General features: G+C 37.4%; 1 non-coding gene across 1 annotated transcript; it reads right to left on the bottom strand.

Moving 5' to 3' along the window:
- Positions 1 to 3,321: 3,321 nt before the first annotated feature.
- Positions 3,322 to 3,426, bottom strand: LOC132541027 (U6 spliceosomal RNA). Its single transcript, XR_009552222.1, has one exon. It is a non-coding gene; the product is annotated as a U6 spliceosomal RNA (small nuclear RNA).
- Between the last annotated feature and the right edge of the window lie 5,041 nt (positions 3,427 to 8,467).

Raw genomic sequence — 8,467 nt, forward strand, 5'->3', positions numbered from 1 at the left:
AATTAGGATCTTGTCCATCATCATGTAGCAGTACCTAAAAGCCTCCACCTAATCCCTCTCCCTGCCCTCTTTCCTCAGAGTCCTTTGTATTTGTATAGTTTACTAAACTAGTACAGATTTCACTGTTTTCCTTTTTCTTTTCTTGTTTCTTAATTTGCCCCCACGAGTGAGATTACCCCATATTCATCCTTCTCTTTCTGGTTTATCATTTACATGATTCCTTCAAGCTACATGCAAGATGAGGTGAAAACAATGACTTCATCATTTTTATAACTGAGTAGTGAATTGTGTACCACAATTTTTCTAGTAGCTCATTTGTTATTAGACACCTATGTTGCTTCCAGGTTTGGAGTAATACAAATTGTGTTGCTGTTAACATAGTCACACACAAAGAACAAAAATACCTATCTTAAAAGATCTATGTATACCTATGGATATTTTACATTCTTATCACCAGGTCCAGTCACTCTGAATCATTGCCAGAATTCTGTATTCTTTAATTTTGCCACACCCCAGTAAGTGTGTGATCCTATCTCATGTAGGTTTTAATTCTGTATTTCTTTGATGTTGATGCTATTATTGTTTTCTTAATAAGAACATGAATTCTATTTTTTGTTTATTCATGTACCTACAAAAGCATAGTATCTATATATAGTAAGTGTTCAACAAAATATATATATGGAATGAGTGACTGAATAAATGTCCTGCAGAAAGCAAGTATCACTGAAATTATAACATATGTGCCAATCTGAATTAAAATTTTAAGTCATATATAAATTATGTTTTTCTGCAAATTACTATATGCAGGGCCTTGATAAAGTAATTTATATATCTTACTTTTATTTCATTTTGTAATAAGTGAACTGAGAAACCAACTATTCCAATGGATTTTTCAAGAAGTTAATGAGAATTAATATAAATCCTCTTAAGCTATGTATATAGTGCATCATAGACAAGGCAGTAACTTCTGTAATTAGTTTTGGTTAAATAGTACTTATTATTACAACAGACTACTAAATAGTAAAATGATTTACTAATTGAGGTGTTTTTCACTAATTCCAATAATTTAAAGAAGAGATAAATTTGTAATTCCAAAGTGCCAAGGAATAATTTCAGAAAATACAAAATATGTGCTGAATTTACTGGTAAAGGAAGAAGTGTGTCTCTTGAAATTTTCTTTTTTTTTTTTTATCTAAGGAAGTATTAATTAACAAAACCATAGGGTAGGAGGGGTACAATTCCACACACCCATTCTTCATATCCCACCCCCTCCCCTGATAGCTTTCCCATTCTCTACCCCTCTGGGAGCATGGACCCAGGGTCATTGTGGGTTGCAGAAGGTAGAAGGTCTGGCTTCTGTAATCACTTCCCCGCTGAACATGGGCGTTGACTGGTCGTTCCATACTCCCAGTCTGCCTCTCTCTTTCCCTAGTAGGGTGTGTCTCTGGGGAAGTGGACCTCCAGGACACATTGGTGGGGTCTTCAGTCCAGGGAAGCCTGGCCGGCATCCTGATGACATCTGGAACCTGGTGACTGAAAAGAGAGTTAACATACGAAGCCAAATTGTTGAGCAATCATGGACCCAAAGCTTAGAATAGTGGAGAGGAAGTGTTAGGGAGGTACTCACTGCAAACTCTAGTGTACTTCTGCTTTCAGGTATATATTTTGCAGTAATTTATGGATACGTGTGAACATATGCTCTCTCTCACAGAAACTGGTGTATATCTAGGTTTTGGGACTTTGTTAGAAAGTGAACCACCTGAGATGGAATTAGAGTATACTATGAAAGGAAAGGTCTCACCCGAGTAATGAAGCTGAAGGGTTGTCATTCCACACGTGTAGTCTCTGGACACAGTCTGAAGTGAAGCATGTTGAGGTGGCAGTTGTTGTGTTGGTTAGGTTGTGATCGGCAGATGCAATATTATTTGATATGGATTGGGAGACACATCCTGGAAAGTGGGCCCTATCCAAGGGTTCCAGGACTGGGGGAAGTAGGGGCTCTATAGTGGAGATGTGAGGTTCCTGCTGTCTTAGGGTTCCAAAAGACAATCGATAGTTAATGTTATCATCACATTATTTGGTAATTGGGTTAATTTTGAAAAGTCCTTTTGTTATGGTTTGCTGTACAGTACCCAGTATCTTGTATATAGCTGTGCTATTGGTTGCTTCTGATCTACTTGGTCTAGGCTTTTGAGAGAGTCTGCATATCAATTACACTGCATATATTAAGAATAGATTCAGTTTGTGTTTTGAAAAACTTCGAGACATACAATCAATTTTCCCCTCTCGTATTAATTAACTAGTGATGTATATGACCACATTTTATTAGGAGTGTACATAAACACCATTCCCAAGACCAAAAGACTGTGACCCTTGCCTCCCACCCACCCCCACCCTCCACTGGCCCAGGAAGCTGCATATCTACCCCTCACCTCAGGGTTATTACTTTGGTGCCCTACTTACAATTTGGTCAGGTCCTGCTTTTAGTTTCCCTTTCAGATCTTCTTAATCAACTTCTGTTGATGAGTGGGATCATCCCATACTCATCTTTATCTTTCTGACTTAGCTCACTTAACATAATACCTTCTAGCTCCGTCCAAGATGGGTCAGAGAAGGTGGGTTCATTGTTCTTGATAGCAGCATAGTATTCCATTGTGTATATATACCACAGCTTTCTCAGCCACTCATCTGTTGTTGGGCACCTGGGTGGCTTCCAGGTTTTAGCTATTATGAATTGTGCTGCTGTGAACATAGGAGTACACACCTCTTTTTGGTTGGGTGTTATGGAGTCCTTGGGGTATAACCCCAGGAGAGGAATTACTGGGTCATATGGAAGGTCCATGTCTAGCCTTCTGAGAGTTTTCCAGACTGCTCTCCACAGAGGCTGTACCAATGTACATTCCCACCAGCAATGTAAAAGGGTTCCTCTGTCCCCACAACCTCTCCAGCATTTGTTGCTGCTGTCCTTTTTGATGTATGCCATTCTTACAGGAGTGAGGTGGTATCTTAGTGTTGTCTTAATTTGCATTTCTCTGACAATCAGTGACCTGGAGCAGTTTTTCATATGTTTGTTAGCCTTTTGGATCTCCTCTGAGGTGAATGTTTTATTCATATCCTCTGCCCATTTTTGGATGGGGTCATTTGCTTTTTTGGTGCTAAGTTTGCTGAGCTCTGTATATATTTTGGTGATTATTTTCTTGTCTGATGTCTGGCATGTGAAGATCTTCTCCCATTCTGTGTGGGGTCTCTTTGTTTGTTTAATAGTTTCTTTGGATGTGCAGAAGCTTTTCAATTTGATGTAGTCCCATTGTTTTTTTTTTTTTTAATATGGAATGCTTCACGAATTTGCCTGTCATCCTTGTGCAGGGGCCATGCTAATCTTCTCTGTATCGTTCCAATTTTAGTATATAAGTTGCCGAAGCAAGCACCTGTTGGAATTTTCTATGTTGCAAGTTCTTAGCACTTTAAATTTCTTATATTCCTGACAGGTCTCCATTATTGATATTTTGACAATAAAGAAATTGAGGTTCAGAAAGTTTGAACAGTTTGCCTAATATTTCCTAGGTAATAAGTAGAAAAGTCAGTCTAGAATTAAAGTATATATTTAATATATATTTTACAGGACAGCGGCAAGTAGAAATTGAAAGAGAAAAGGAAGCCAGTAAAACAAAGGAATAGAGAGACCTATAGCATTACTTTTTACTTTTGTGTTTTCTCCTGTAGGTTAGTGCTGGTGGCTTGAACCCAGGTCTTGAATCCACGGTCATTATGTGTGGTAATTATATGCATTCTATTTGATGTGCTACCACCCAGCCCTGCAGTTGTGAGATTTTCTGGTGTTGTTTCCTAATCTCTTAGGATTTATGGGGAGTCAGGACCCCAAAAGTAACTGTGTAGACCAGAGAGTAAGGGAAGGGCCCTAAATCTGAGCCTCCCCTTTTCCTTTTTAATGTAATAGTTCTGCTTGTAGATGTTTTATGTTTTAGACTTCCACATAAGCTTTCACAGATAACTGGTTTTAAATATTTTATAAAATGTGAAAATCCTTGAACTGCATTAGCCTGTTTTGCTACATGGAGATAGAAGAATGCTTAATATGTCCAAAATAACTCTCCATCCCTCTTACAAACTATAGAGTTTGTAATTGACAGATTCATCTCCTTTCTTATTGCTATTTCTATTTGCTCTGTGTGATGAGTTTTGTTTATTTTCTGCCCTTATTTAAATGCAGTGTTTCCCCCCACCACCACAAGTATGTGGCTAAGTCTTAAAGGAGGCCTCAGTTCTTATGTGGCAAAACAGGGTGTCTACCCTAAAACCTCCTCTTTTCCTTTCCTCATCTCCTTTGTGATTTTATAGGAGCAAATGTATGTCTTGTTAAACATCAAGCTTGTCTTCTTAGTCCTGGAGCCTCTCATTTTTCCTTTCTTCAAAAGACATAGCAGAAAATAAAAAAAAAATAGCAGAAGAAAGACCTTCTGCGTTTCTCAAACTGCCTTCTTCAGTATTCAGTCATAATAGCTACCTCCTCCCTGGCTTCAGTAGCACTTTTCTCAGAATGTTTAGGGCTATTATAATAGACTGTTAGGAGAGTCTGAGTGGGGATCTCATTAACTTTGTAAGCCTGCATATGCCCAGTGAGAGTTTATGTGTAATCCCAACAATTTTCTTTTGTTTATTCTTTATGTTTCATTGTCTTTGACTGGGTTTTATTACTCTGGAATCATTAACTCACACAGAACTAGAAATGACCCTCTGAGGAATCATCCCAGCCCAGACTCCAGGGAGAAGTAGGATAATAGTTCCTCTCCATCTCTATGGATTCTATTTCTAATTAATGATAGTCTAGATGTTGTTTTTCAGAGATACTTTTACTTCACTAGGTAGCATTTCTTTAAGGGTGAAAAAGGCTACTTAAAACCTTCCTTTTCAATTGTTCTTATTCCTTTGCAGCTCCTATCCTACTGGTTTATATGTCTATGTTTCATAAAATGTGCATGTCTTACTACATTTTGATGTGCATGCCTTACTATATTTTCATTTTGTGTTATTGAAAATTGTTTTAAGGATTATAAAATTGCAGGGGTATAGTTTCACAACATTACATGCTGTGTATAAACCACACACTTACCCCCCAAATCCTATGATACTCCTATCCCCAGATTACATTATTTCACGTTTATTCAACAATCCCAAATAATTCCAGTACAAAATAAGGAAAGAAAATTAAGCTAGATAAGATTAATAAAAATTATTAAAATGATAGGAAAAGAGGTAATAAAGAGATTATTTGGACCAAGATAGTTCGACTCTAGGACTCCAGTTGGCTTCTCAATGTTCTTCTTTCCTCTCCAGAGATGCCTTCCCTTACTAAATAACTATATGTGACTCATTATATCAGTCCTATAATCTGAATGGGTTTGGATTGAAAAGATGATAATAGAAAATATTAGAGATCAGAAGTCCAGTGGTAGTGCAGCGGGTTAAGCGCACAAGGCACAAAGCACAAGGACCAGCATAAAGATCCTGGTTCAAGCCCCCGGCTCCCCACCTGCAGGGGAGTCGCTTCACAGGCAATGAAGCAGGTCTGCAGGTGTCTATATTTCTCTCCCCCTCTTTCTCTTTCCCCCTTCTTTTTGTTTCTCTCTGTCCAATAACAACAACAATAAAACAAGGGCAACAAAAGGGAATAAATAAATAAATAAATAAATATTTTAAAAAAGAAAATATTGGAGATCATCATTGATCAGAAGAGGAGTGGAATGTTTATGTAAGATGTTTGAGACATGATCCTGGATATCTGGTTGTTAATTCTAACAAGTACTTACCATCTTCATGACATGGGGATAAAGTACCGGGGTGGATTTAGTATGCAAATAGGTAATTTTGTTTTCAAAGATCTTATAGTTTAGTTGAGGAAGTAAAAATGCTTACAATTTCAAAAACACTTTCAGTGCTTGTACATTTAGAACTACATGTCTAATGAAACTACTGAATACATAAAAAGCTTTGCAATAAAAAACAAAGTTGAATACCTGAAGGGTGAGCATGGGAGAGGTAACATAAAGAGGACACTTGGACATTGATTCAGTAAAGGTGGACTCTAAAGGTAATGTGACTAAATATTTCTCCATTCTCAAAATGAATATGGTCACACATTACTTTGATGACTTTTATTTTTTTATTTTTATATTCTATGTATTATTTATTGGCTAGAGACAGAGGAGTTGAGAGGAAAGGGGGAGATAGAAAGGGAGAAAAAATGAGGGACACCTGTAATACTACTTCATTGTTTGTGAAGCTTCCCCCTACAGCTGGGAAGTAGGGGCTTGAATCCTGGCCCTTGTAAAATTGTAGCATTTTAACTCAGTCAGGTTCACTAGTGCCAGGTCCCAAATATGGTCACTTATAAAGTGAGAACCATGATGGCAAACTTTTCTGTTGCTGAGGCAAAGAACATTGTACTCTCTAACAAACTCTAGGTGTTGTATAAATGTTACTGTCTCCTCCCTGTGGTAATTGTTAATAAATTAACAATTTGAGTTATATGGAATTTGTTATAATATACAGTAGGGTTGGGAAAGATTTATTCTAGTTACTTTATAACAAGACACCACAAACACTGTTGTATAAAATAAAACAGGCTAACCATTTTGTTATGTGATAGATTTCATAGGTCAATAATTCAGTCAGATGTCCATACAGATTGATTAGAAAAGTTGATTGCTGGCTAAAATTAATTAGAATGTCTGTCTGGAAACAGACAGTCATATCTGAGTTTCAGTTATGTCAGGTTAGCCAAATCACATCCGTAACAAACCTCTGTTTGATCATTTGTTTAATAGCACCAGGACTAACCAATTTTGCATAGCCATGTTAAGCATTAACTCAGGTACTCAGGCAATTTTGTAAATCACTTAGCATAGCAGAATGATTCCACTAGTAAGACAAATAGTAAGCTTACAATGGGTGGCCAGGAGCTGGCACCAGATAGGGCCCAAAACTTACCATGCACAAATTTCCAGTCTTAAAGCATTGCAGTATGTGGGTGCATCAAGTCACCAGGGCAAACAGTACAGATGGTAGAACAGTCATATCTTTTCTTCTACCTATGCCTCTCTCTATTTGAATTTTTTAATGAAAACTCCAAGAGCAATGTAGCCACATTCCAGGGGCCTAAATAAATAAATAAAGAAATATCACTCCTAAAATAGTGGGATTAACTTAGCTCCCTCCAAGTTTTAGGGTCTTTTATTTGTAGACTTAAACAATTGGGAGCTAAAAGTACATTGAAACTTCCTTTCTTATATCTCTGAAAAATGATGCCTCCAAGTCATGGCTCATTTTGAATTGTGAATGTGGGGTATGTACATCAGTACATGACTTGGGATATTCAGAGAATTGCAGCTGATTTCCAAGGAACTATTCCAAAAGAGAGCTTCCGAAGGAAGACCTTGTGAGTTAGGATTTTTTTTTTTTTGGTCATTTTGAGGAATTAAATATGGAGAAGAGGAAAAGAGGAATAACATTTGGGTAGTAATAGTTGTGGGTGTCACTTGGAAGGAAAGAGTGAAGAACCATGGGGGAAATGGGCAAATATATGTAAATATAGACAGATGGTTATAGAAATAATATTTAACCCATATCTGTAACCTTGGGAGAACTACTGTATCTTCCAATGGAGGGAATGGGGACACAGAACTCTGGTAGTGGGAATGGTGCATAATTATATTCTTGTTATTTTATAATTTTGTGAATCAATATTAATTCATTAATAACATTTCTAAAAAGGATTAAATTATTATAGTATTACTCTAGGAGGGTATTTTTTTTCTTTAACTAGGATGTAGAACCTGAATAGATATATACTACCTAATTAAGCATATTTATGTCAGCACAGGGCCAGACTACCATAGTTGTTAGAATTTTTACTGAGAGCAAGATTTATGTTTCAGTAGCCATTGCTTTTTTCTGTTTACTTTATTGGGTGGTTAATAGCAGTACAGTTTTTAACAGATGGCTACACATTTTCATCTCCCTGTGGTAGGTGTCGGCAAAACACTCTTTTTTGAGTTTTTTTAATTATTTTTTTAATTTAGTTTCTCTTTTGTTGCCCTTGTTTTTTTTAATTTTATTATTGTTACAGTTATTATTGTTGTTATTGATGTTGTTGTTGTTAGATAGGACAGAGAGAAATTGAGAGAAGAGGGGAAGACAGAGAGAGGGGAGAGAAAGATAGACACCTGCAGACCTGCTTCACCGCCTTTGAAGGGATTCCCCTGCAGGTGGGGAGCCGGGGGCTTGAACCAGGATCCTTATGCTGGTCCTTGCGCTTTGCGCCACCTGCGCTAAACCCGCTGCGTTACCGCCCGACTCCCTGCAAAACACTCATCCCAATTTAAGTCCTTTCCAATTATCGTACACCAGGACCCCAGAGCCCTTAGTGCCTATTTCACATAATAGGTAC

This window comes from Erinaceus europaeus, chromosome 10, assembly GCF_950295315.1.
Source record: "Erinaceus europaeus chromosome 10, mEriEur2.1, whole genome shotgun sequence".
In the NCBI taxonomy this organism is placed as follows: domain Eukaryota; kingdom Metazoa; phylum Chordata; class Mammalia; order Eulipotyphla; family Erinaceidae; genus Erinaceus; species Erinaceus europaeus.